The 12,167-nt window shown below is 42.5% G+C and overlaps 1 protein-coding gene across 1 annotated transcript in view; it reads left to right on the forward strand.

Moving 5' to 3' along the window:
* The window catches only part of mRpL44 (mitochondrial ribosomal protein L44), a 52,339-nt gene extending 40,407 nt beyond the window's left edge, over window positions 1-11,932 (forward strand). The window contains exons 6-7 of the mRNA XM_089596147.1: window positions 9,539-9,861; window positions 11,547-11,932. The gene's annotated coding sequence lies outside the window, so the exon portion shown is untranslated. The remainder of the gene's footprint in view (window positions 1-9,538; window positions 9,862-11,546) is intronic.
* The last annotated feature ends 235 nt before the right edge of the window (window positions 11,933-12,167 follow it).

Below are 12,167 nucleotides of genomic sequence, written 5' to 3' on the forward strand. Positions count from 1 at the left end.
ATGCTATACATCGGGTTTTTAGTGCGATTTTCCAGGTCACTCCGGGTTAGTCTGGGGTTTAGGCTTTTGGGGATGAATTGCGGTGGCCAGCAAATGTGTGTGTGTGGGGGGGGGGTAAGTTTTGCTCAACATAGATGTTCGTATATCAGATACATGACACATTATGGCGCAGGAGTCCCAGTGAACAAAAGTGAATTTTCCTCGGTGTATCGTGTGCTTAAGATTTTCCAGGCCACCCTGACCATCCGAGGAAGGATTTGATCAACGCAAAAGATGGGCCATGTGGATCTACAAAAGTCCTGTTGGAGGTGTGACCCGTGATGGTGGAAAAAGCCGAGGAAATGAATTTTCCGGCTAGTGACGCGCGAATCGTGAAATTTCAGTGCACCCTCGGCAATTAAATCTACTTTTCGCGCGAAAATTCCCACGGGAAGTGGCTCTGCTGATTTTTTCAAAATAAGCCGGTTTAGCGCGCGGTGACTACTGTGCGCGGCTGCTGCCCTTGCCGTGCTCCGAAAGTGATGCAGTGCCAACAAAGTGAAATTTCGGTAATTCCGTTCCAACCCCATGCATCACAGTGATCCAGTGCCATATTGATGTTGGACCAATTTGAGGTGTGTTGATGGTGCGTGCAACCGAGAACAGACACAGCCAGCATATGTTTGCGCGATAAGTGCGAAAAAAGGATGCCGAATGTAAGGTGATCGAGTGCGCGTGAAATCTTAAAGGTATACGCCGCTGCTTCGACGATCCCGGAGTGATAAAAAAAAATAAAAAAAAAAAAGTAAAGCGCTTGCCATCGTTGTGCCAAAAACTGTGCGCGATCGTGATAATTGAAAAGTGAAGATAACGAAGAAAGAAAAGAAAAAAGTGTACCAGTGCTTGAACCGCTCGCTGGCGTGGATCGATAGCAGACAAGGAGAGAGAGAGAGAGAAAAAAAATTCCTCGCATCATCGGGGAGACCGTGACGAGCGTGATTTATCATCGCGGCGCAGAAGCTGCGCTCGTATACGGTTGTAGTAAACATTAAAGTCGCTTCCACGTACCGTATGGTTAATGCGTATACGTGTATTTATATGCACGCGTCGTCCAAATAAGTAAAAACAGCCTAGTGCGCACCTGCACCGTCTGTTGGCCCAGGAGAATCGGTGATTGTAACCATACACCCGCCGCAGTTATCGCTCCAGATTGAAGTGGAGAAGCCGCTAATTCCGGAGTTCAGCAAAGAGCATTAACATCGAAGGCATCAAGAAGAGGAGCCAGATCGCGCGAGCGCGCGCGTGTGTGTGTGTACGTACGTGAGTTTGTGTGTGTTATTCTCTGGCAAGCCAACAAGCCGAGCCAGAACCAGCCGTTCTCGTCGACTTGGTCGTCGTCTCGTGCATATAGTGGCCTCAGCTCTCGAGCGAATACGGCACTCATACACTTGCACACACACACACACACACTCTCACACGGAGAGCCTACGGCTGCCGCCATTTCGTGCTTCTTTCTCGCGGTCGCTGGCTTGTGTGTGCTGCGCTGTTGCGCTCGTAAAGTGAAAAATAAACTCTCATCGAACCCGTGGACCAAAGTGTTTTAACGTTGGTGCGGTCAAAAGTGATGGAGGAAAACAAAAAAAAAAAAATAGATAGTACTGCTAGTGCATCAGCATCATCGACTGTGTAGTGGAGTACGGAGTTGTACGTCGCATCGAGTGGGATATATAAATATACATATACATAATATGTACGTGTAGGTAAATTTAAAGTGACGTGTAGCTCAAAGTGTGTACGTGCGTACCAATATGTGATGATAAAATGTATGTGAGATTTAAAAAAAAAAAAAACTCTACTGTGTATGGGTTTTGCTGGGCTTCGCAATTAAATGTAGTGTGTATACGTGATTACGTACGTACGTGGCAGCTCGGAAAAGTTCAAGTGCCGCGGTATATAAATAGAAGGTTGGGTAATAGCGGGATTGGCGCGGCGGGACTGCGAAATTCGCAAATTAGGTGCCGTGCCCGTCAATTAAATCTACTTTTCGCGCGGATATTCCGGCTGGAAGGGTGTCTAGTTATTTTTTCAAATTTCGGCGTTTTCGCCGCGCGCGCGAGGGACTCGTGACTCGTGTTGGCACTCTCGCGCGAGCTGCCCGACTATACAGAAAGTGTACATGTACTTTTTTGTTCGCTTTTTTTTTTTTTTTTTTCTTCATTCGATAAGTGAATGCATCGATGGTGAAAAATTTCGTTGCTGTATATTCCTTCATTTGAGTTTTCATTAACAGACGGTTAGTTTAATGGTAGAGTGACGTTTGAGTGAAAGAAAGATGAGCTCGCCAAAGCTAGTGGCCCGTCTAAATTAAATGGAGCGAAAATAGAGTTATACTCGAGTTTAAATTAATACTTGATATTTCACTCCTCTATTTGCGAGTGTGAAAAAGTGCTCTTTTCATTAGAGTCACAATAAAGTCTCTCTTTGACAGAACATATTTTTAAATAGGCTCACTTTTCGCTACATTTAAATTTAAAGGGCAGATTTTTGGGTAAAATTTTCTCGGCCGTTGAATGTTGATTTTATCACGAAAACATGGGAGTAAAACAATTATCGTCAGCTTTTGCCGTGTCTATCTAAATTGCGAGGGGCTGCCCACTCTCGATAGAAAGTCCAATGTCCGTTCGGGACTTTTCCAGTCTGTGAATGGATTTAAACAACTTCCGCAGTATTTTTCAGTTTTTTTCAACGATTACAAGAGCGCACGGTAGCCCCTCGCTAAAATGGTACTTCAAAGATTGGAAAAAACTTTAAGAAAATTTTCAAATCATTGGCGTGGTGATAATTCGCGATAGTAAGCGATCGTTAGTTTTTTTTTCGAATCAAATCAGAGTTCAATAACTCAAAAAAGCCATTTATCAATTACCGTATAAAAAATGATCATAATTTCCCTAAAAACCAATTTAAAATCGTACGGGCAAGTGTAAACATTAGTTGAAAGTCTCTCTCTTTTTTTTATACGTTCTTGAAATATTGGAACTACGAAAATTTGTTCGTGCGTGCACTTTCCACTCTCTTTACCCCGAATTTTTTGCTGATGGCACAATGTGAAAGATGATCGTTCCATTATCATATCGGATTTCTCGGGATACCTAACAAACCTAATAGCTATTTTTTCGAATATTATTGGTAGTCGCTTTTATCATTATACCAAATGTAATTTGTATGGCAACGTGTTTTTCAGTACTCACCAACGGTATCGGAAAACTAAAAAAAAATGACTACCGATCTGGGTGACGAAAAAACAATACCATCTGCAGTAAAGCTACGCCAATCATTAGATGACAATGTCAGTCAACTCATAAGCACTTTCCCAAAGAACTATACGCGTCGATTACATTGCAAAATCTTTCGCGTATTGAAAAAATTCCTGTGATAGCAGTCGCTATATAAATATTTCCGTGTTCAGGATAGGAAAAATGCGTCGACGATAGATTGGCACACTTTGCGTTGCTTTTATCAAACATTTCACGCTATCCGCGTGTTGTGTGAAACGCTCGTGTGCGTGAAAAAGATGCGACTGGCGTCTGAGTGTGTGTTACTTTTTTTTCATCGTGTCACGTGTTTTATCGTCACCAACACACATACGACATTCTCGAGCTTCACATAAAACACACTCTACTCAGCGTGGTAGTGTAAATACGCCACACAAATATCTCCTCCGTTCCATTACATGCTATATCCACACTCCCAATCTCACAATTGGTTTTTGTTGTTACTCTCACTTGGAATCTAATTCAATTAAAGTGATACGATGTTGTTGTTGCTGCAGCTTATTTGACGTGTCTTATAGAGGTATATGTATTTTAGATAAAGTTATATCTCTGCTACTAAGTGCCTTTGATATTAATTTTAGCTCAACAATTTGTATTTAAAACCTGTTGCTTGCGTAGCAAGGAATTTTCGAAAATTTCGCTGCTTTCGATACTCGAGCATTAATTTTGGCCACAATTGTTGCTGCATACTAGTATGGACTCACCCGGCGGACGGCCCATCCTCAGAAAATGTTATAATATTTTTTTTTCATTTTTTTACAACTTGGACTTCCTCGCGGGCGCAATTTTTTTTTCACACGCCCTGCATATTATTGTTTAGATCCCGTGTTCGTGTTGTTGTACACTCCACCACACCCCAAAGTCAGAAGCCATGTACATGAGCAACATGATGGTCTCCTGCGTGTATGTTTGGACGGACTCTCGAAATATTCTTCTCGCATAGGTACACATACATGACATGTGTGTCTGCGCTCTTTCTTCGGCGTCGGAGTATCTCGTACCGAATGTCGTCCATATGCCCGCGCGGGAACACGTGAGCCGAGCAAAGAGGAAAAAAAAAAAAAAACCAGAGATGTAGTAGGTACACGTAAAGAAGAGCAAGAGTATAGGTGTATGTATCTATACTCGACTCGCCCGATGTGTATTATTTCTTTCTATTCCCGGGACGTGCGAGGCTCCATGTACATATGTATATATTTTTCGTGAATAATTGAACAAAAAATACACGAGCGATACGAGAGATAAGAGAAAAAGTCATCTGTACGTGCATCGATACGTTCTCTTGAATCTCGATTGTGTGTGTGTGTTTTTTTTTCCTCTTTCTTTCTTTCACGTGTGCCAACGTGAACACTTTACACAAAGAAGGAGAAGCTCGGTGTAGTATATCCGCGCTTATCTTTAATATTTATTGAGCATCAGAGTTTGCGCGCCGCGGCGTAAATTTTAATTAATTTTAATCACCGCCACCGATACCGAGCACCTATACACCTATACCGTGTACGATACCGGCGAGTCCGTTGTACCGCGCGTTCAATAGGACACTATAATATGGACGCACTCGTTTTCATCCAGCCGAACCTCAATTCCTCGGGAGGGCCTTATATAAGTATACCTTTTCTCTCTCCTGCGGGACAATAGCGATTTTCCGATCGCGCGCGATTGCTACACACAATGAGCCTCCCTATCTTTCTTTCTCCCGCTTTCAACTTCAACGCGTTTTAATTAAAGATCGAGATGATATATATATACATTTCAGGGGGTGTACGTATGATATGCATCAGTGATGGTGAACAGTGTGTAGCTGCTCCTTCGTCGGGTTGGTCATATTGTATACTTGTATGTGGGGTTAGCGTATGGAAGAGGAGGTCATTCGACGCGCTCTGCGTTGTCACGAGCTCGCCCGATATTAGACAGATTAACGCGAGCGCTCGCTGCCTCCGAAGCGAATGTTTTGAATTTGTTTGTCGGTGGAGGATAGAGTGTCTGTGCATCGGTTGCATAGCTGCCGCTGCTTTATTGTTCGTACTTATATAGTGGGGGGTAGGAGGCTGGGAGTGCCGGACGGAAAAAGGATATGGGGTGGGGGGGCTGTACAGTGGGTTTTTTTTATCATCGTATATTTGAATCTGTGGAAAGAGGGAGGGGACGCATTTTTTTTTTTTTTTTTTTTTTTATTGCTCCGTTTGGATACGCGAGCAATTATACCTATACCATTGGAAGATCGATGATGCGCGGAAATAGCTAAAATAATACACCGCGTTAGATAGCGCGTAGGAAAGACATACCGGTTTTCTCGCGTTTGCATTATCGGCCCCTAGAATTCATAGAACTCGCAAATTGAGGGTCGCCCACGTCGTTGTTTTTTTTTTTTTTTTTTTTTTTTTTTTTTTTTTTTTTTCACCCTGTGGATAGTTATTAGAGTGAGATTTTTCACATGTTCTTTTATTTATTTACTTCCATTATTCGGTAGCTGTAAAAATATCATCCATTTAAATGCGGTGGTGCATACGGAATAAACTCGAGAATTTGATACCCCACGCTTATAAATACGCAAATGCTGAACATTATGCTGCTACTTACCAATATAAATTTACGATCGGTGTGTTTTTACGCGAAAATCACATTTTTTTTATACTCCAACTCTGCAATATTCTAAAACCGCAGCGTAGACGTCCTTTTTTTTTTTGACTTCTCGAGTATACGTTTACAAAATCTTACAAAAATACACACGGTTATATGACGCGTGTCGCAGAGGTGTCATCGCACCTTTTTTTTAAATTCTCGTTTAGGCCGGACAATTTATTCCTATTTTCACCTCTCGACGAGTAAATTAAAAGAAAAAAAAAAAACCCACAGGTCGACGCTTCGCTTCGCGCGTGAAATAATCGCGTTTAACGTTTATATTACCGAAAAAACGCCTGGGAAGCCGATATTTGACATAGTAGGTACACTGACGGCCGACTATAGTTTGCATGCAACGGCAACGGTGTAGGTGTACACGTAAAGGTATAATAAATAGTACAGCGGTGTAGGAGAGGCATTGAAAGCCGGCATTGAAGGACCTTCGGCCGATCGTGACGCTGTATTGTTGTGCGGCCCCCTCGATTTCTCGCGAGATCTTTTCTCTATATCCTCGCGCGGCGACGACGCCGCATCGAAAGCATCGCCCGCGGCCGAGTTGCGTCAGCCGGCACGGATATAGTGCGCGCCTCCATGGGTTATCGCCGGGGACGACTCTTTCGCACACACTACATAGTCAATACACAGTCAACGTGGCCGGCCGACTCATTAGCATAAAAAGCCCATTGGCCTTTTATCTCTCTCTCTCTCTCTCTTTTGCTAGTCTGTTCCTTTAATCTACGCGTGTATTTTTGAGTATAGAATGAGTATAATCGACTCGAGGGTCGCACGTATACGTGTGCCTATAATAATATATACCCGTATAGAATAGTTAAAGAATCGAAAACTATATATGAAACGTGTAAAAAAAGGCATAGCCCAAAAAAAAAAAAATTTGGAAATAGTTGATGGTCGCAGGTGTACGTGTACGGGGGTCGAGAATTGGGTAGGGGTTTATTTTTAGAGCGCCTCGATTTATCGATACAACCGATAATCAATATGTTAATTGGTTTAGGGTATACTTAGTATCTCTCGTGCTTATAACGTTTTGTATATGTATTTTTGCCATCTATACATCAAAAAGTTGTTGGTGGTATTCACGCGTATCTTTTCTCTTCAAAGTTTCGAGCTGTTGAAAAATTTTCGATAATATAATTATATACTAAAGGGGAGAATAAAGCTTTTTTTCCAATCAGACAAAAATAGTTGAAATCAATTAATAATGCAACTTACGTCCGATCTAGCGCAATCCTAGTCCCCAACAACAACCAAACTGGTCCAAGCGACTCGGCGGTATCTGTTTCTGGGACCTGTACATAATATTATTAGCAACCGCTCTTATACCCATATTAATTTATTGAGGAAACAAGCCGGCTTTAGTGTTGTTGTTGTACAACTTGCTGTGGGACACATTTAAATATATACGTATATACAATTCTGTAATGTAACATTATGCACACGTTAATAAAATGGAGCTTAGCGACGAAACGAGAAAACTTGCCTCGTTAATTAATTTATTTATTTCGTTGAGCGCAGATACAATTTACGCGCGATACGTGAAATCCTTTGAAATGGATTTCGGACGGTGCTTGTTTGAAAAACTTGCGTTTTATGATAACCATTAAATAACGTAATTTGCACAACCGCGAGAGAGGAAAAAATCAACATCCTCCAAACGGATCGACTCACTGGCGTTTTCCGATAAATCGCTATTAGCCAACAATTTTAGTTTCGTGATGAACGAAGGAAAACAGAAAAGAACAAGTCGCACGATAGCCTCTCCATTCCCAACCCGAACTCCCATGCTTCCACCGTACACTAGACATGAAGAATCCGCGGGTTTCTCGTGAGAAAGAGGAGACGCGAGAACCGAAGCCCGACACATGGCGCGTCAAGATACGCGTGCGAATAATCCTACCTCATTAGGGGCTACAATAAGAATGAGAACATCGGTTTTTTACGTGAAAAAAGTGTTGGCTCGCCTTAAACAATGTGCAACAAATACAGTTACAAGCGGGGAGGGACTACGTTAATTCTTCAAAGTTCGCCTAATGTCATGTAAAAAAATGAAAATCGTATCAATAACCTTCTCCAGTTCGAAATATAAAGGCAGTATAGAAACGAGGTGTACAACAAACTGTAGTTCCGCGTCACGCGCATATTATATACATATAATATAACTTGGAAACCGACGACGGTCACGATGTCGTTCGCGGAGGGGGACAAGGTCCCACCGTATCGTTCGAGCAACTCCAGCGTAATAACGAGCCTCGTTGCGCTGTCCCGTGTCTTGGCGATATTCGTTAACAACATTTCAAAACGCCGCTTATACACCGAGAAAGGGAAAGGAAGTGCGACGGATAAAATCATCGCGGTTAGCGCACGTTTCCGTCCCTTATTTTCACTTTTTGTAAATTCACTTGTGATTGATCTGTTTTCCTCCCTGGAATCAACAATACGTACACACCCGTGCGTGAATCATTCGAACGCGTCTATTTATAGTTCCCAACAATGAAACACGACACACTTCACTCGTACGCTCTGAAATTCCTCTCGTCGCGAATAAATTCACTTGATGCGGGGTATGGGGGGGAGCAAAATTATCGTCAAAACACGCTAATGTGCGCGCAGCATCGGGCTCTTCGATCATTCCTCGAAGCGTCAGCCGCTGTTGTACTATTTCCGTCGGACGAGCATGCCATGTTATACATATACATCCCCCGCCAACAACTTGGGGCTCCGAGCGCAGATGTCACCCACCCAGTCGCGCGTGTACACACACGAGAGAGAGAGAGAGAGACCAGATGGCCGGCATATCACAGGGCGCATCGGCCGCTCCTCGAGCGTCGGCCAAAATAGACGCCAGAAAATTATAAATAGAGAGTTTTCCTCTCGGCGTTGGACACGTTGCGGCTCAATTGGACAAGGTGCCGGTACACGGAGTTGAATGGAATCGGTCTCCCTTTTTTCTACCAGCGCGTTGAGAAGTATCATCGCTCTTCTTTCGTGCTTTGATTTTTCCCGATAGAATATTGATGCTCTGGGTTCTTCAGCGTTCAATGGGAAATTGCTTCAAAGGGAATTACTCGTTTAGTACAAGAAAATCGTGTCATTTAAGGGTGCACGTGTTTAGAGCTGTAATTAACCAAATTATTGTTTTTGCTTATACATGCCTACGTTTTCTTTGTTTTTTTTTTTTTTTTTTTTTTTTACAAGTTAAACTCTAGAGCTATCGCGTTAGGTAAATACAGCGCGACGCAACGCAGATATTCATCGTGACGAAATCTGTTTGCGTAAAGCGCTTGTGCGGAATTTCGCTTCGTTATTTTTAGCACCATTTCTTCCAGAATATGCGTAGTAACGCACGCAGTGTTTGTTGCACGGTTGGAGGGGGAAAAATTTTTTTCACGCAAAATTCACCAAGTTTCCGTTTCTCCGAACAATGAGGGATATTTCACCAGAAATGCTGCTGCGGGGGGGGGGGCAACATTATTCGACAAAAAACGCAAACAATGACACGTACACTTCAATATAACGCATAAATAATGATGATAATACTCGTTCAAAAGTTCTAAAGCGCTCGTTCGTCTGTTTTTGTTTTTTTGCAGATCCCATCGCTCGTCACCTTGTCTGTGATCTGGGCACCTACACCGGCGAAAGGAGGCGCTAAACGATACAGCGACACACCGAAGAAGTGACGAAGAAAAAAATTTTTAAAAAAAGAATAATACAGAGAGCAAGAGAGAGAGACGTATACGCTAAAGAAAACAGTGTACAATATAACGTAGTGTATATATATATGTGTGTGTGTGTGAAGGGAGCTCGGCGATGACAAAGCCGGGACTCGTGCTAGCGTCGTCTACCGTGGCGGGATTACGATGATGAGGTCCCCAGCTGCGGAAAACGCAAATCTCGCGATTTGCTTGCAGAGGTGCTGTGACGACGAACGACGACTTTTTTTCACTTACCTGTATATTAGATTTTTCCATCTCGCGAATCGAATAATGAAATCATTTCTTCGCTCATAAGTGCAATTTCTAAACCAATACTATGAATTTTTTTTTTTTTTCCCCCGAGTCTTGATAAAGTGGGAGGGGGGAGGTAATTCACGCGTGCAATAAACGCGCGCCAAAGTGAAACGCGTCCTTTGCGAGAGTCACGCGTTGACCTTCCACGAGAAACTCGCATTGTGCAAGAGGCGATAACGAAATACCGCCGCTCGCGCGTGTGTTCCTTATAATTTCCTTTTCTTTCTCCTTCTCCTCCTCTTCCTCTCACGGAGAGCTTCTCGAGTGTTTTTCTTTTGTCGCGACGACCTTTTTACGATTTTAATCGCCTCCGGCTATTCATATCAATGTGTACGTATATATATTTGCGCCTCGTGTATAACATTACGCACAATACAGACACTCGCGTGTGTCATTTGTTCGCGAAAATAATCTCGCTTGGGAGATAATGCAGCTGTAAATCGCGTATTTTTAGCACCTCTATTAACAAAAAAAGACAAAAAACAACGCGGCTCGTGCTCTTTTGCCGTTGTGGGTGCACGTTAATTTGTTTCGTTACGAGGGATATTCGTAAATTACATAATTCGCGATACGCTGTTTAAATAAACAACATCTCGTAGTGTATGCTGGTAATCTCGAAAAGATATCGCGACCGACTCAACGCTGAACTAACAAAACAAAAACAAAAAAACTCGACTGACGTGGCTCGAGGTTTTTCGTGTATAGTCGCTCTCTTCGCTGTTGAATGTGTATATACGAGAGAGGAAGCGCTTTGGTGTGTGTAATGTATATAGGTACGAGCTTCCGCGTTGCCTTTAATCAAACGTCGCGTCAAATCTGAAACGAAATTCATTGACCTGTAAAAAAAACTATTCCCGTCGCAGTTGTCGGCCGTCGGCGTCCGTAGCGTTGAATATTTTAGACCGAATTTCATCTCGAGAGTCTTGGGGTGTTTTTTCCTCTTCCTTTTTTCTCTCTCTCTCTCTCTTCTCGTGTACTTTAAACCGGGTATACGACTCGGTGGTGTATAGCGTGGTACAGAAAATGCGGGGAAAGTAAGTAGGCACTTGCCTTCTGAAAACTCGTCGAGAATGTACTCGAGGCTCCCCTAAAACTTGCGATACTCCTCCGTATAAATAATATTGTAGAGGTGGCTTGTTGAGTAAACATCCGCAGGTACTGAAGTTTTTTTTTTCCCGGAAGAGTAATCTAGGCACCGACGTGAAAAATAATTTTTGGTCGGTGAAGCTACGAAATTTCGTTCGCTAACTCTGAGAATAAAAAATAACAGAACCTTACCTCCAGAGCATTGCAAACGATCAAGCTCCGATTCATTGCTGATAGGCTTTATCGCCGTATCTACGTTCGAGCCCCGCCAAAAACAACACGCAGCAATCCGTTCTTGTATACATAGAAATAAAAACTCGCATTCCTCTTTGAGTTACTTTAAAAGACAAAAAATTTTCATTTATCGCGCCTTGGTTTTCATCGACACAAAAAATCCTCGAAAGGTTTTTTGCGTCGATGGATTTCCATTCGAGGCGACGAACCGTTGATTATATTATACACCAGTGACTACAATCTCTGTCTTTATTTTTTTTTCCAACAGCTGAAATCAAGAGGACGGCCCCGCCCGATTGGGAGTGTGAAAAATAAACCAGCGGAGCAGCCAAGTCGAAGATAATAACAAGAAGTACAGTGTACGAAAGTGTACAGTGCGCGATTTGTGTGTAAATAATAATAGTAAAAAAAAAAAAAAAAAAAAAAAGAGATAAAAAGAAAGTCCGTGTGCGAGGCCAAGTGCAGTGACAAAAGAAGAAGAAGAATACGGTTGGCCTCGGCCGATGATAAAGAATAAAATAGTGAGCGGTAAAATGAAAAAAAATAAAACGAAAAGAAAGTGGATGTAGTGAAACTAGTAACGAGTAAAAGAAAAATAACGCGCGCGCAGAAAAAATACACAATTAAATTATAAAATTACAATAAATTGAAGTACACATATGCACGTGTTGGCATCATCATCATCATCATCATCGACACACATGTGCGCGTCGGGCCAAAGAGGAAGAAGAGTAACAGCATCGACGACGGCGATAGATACGCGTGTGACTATAACAATACACATGCGCCTGCGTGATAATTTTTACGCGAGACCGAGGACGAGGCGGTGAATAATAATATTATTATTATTATCATACAGACATATGTACGCTAAACGAGTACGGGCGTC

Source organism: Copidosoma floridanum, unplaced genomic scaffold (assembly GCF_036245765.1).
Source record: "Copidosoma floridanum isolate Cflo_tuat_1 unplaced genomic scaffold, Cflo_Japanese_pri ptg000030l, whole genome shotgun sequence".
Classification (NCBI taxonomy): Eukaryota; Metazoa; Arthropoda; class Insecta; order Hymenoptera; family Encyrtidae; genus Copidosoma; species Copidosoma floridanum.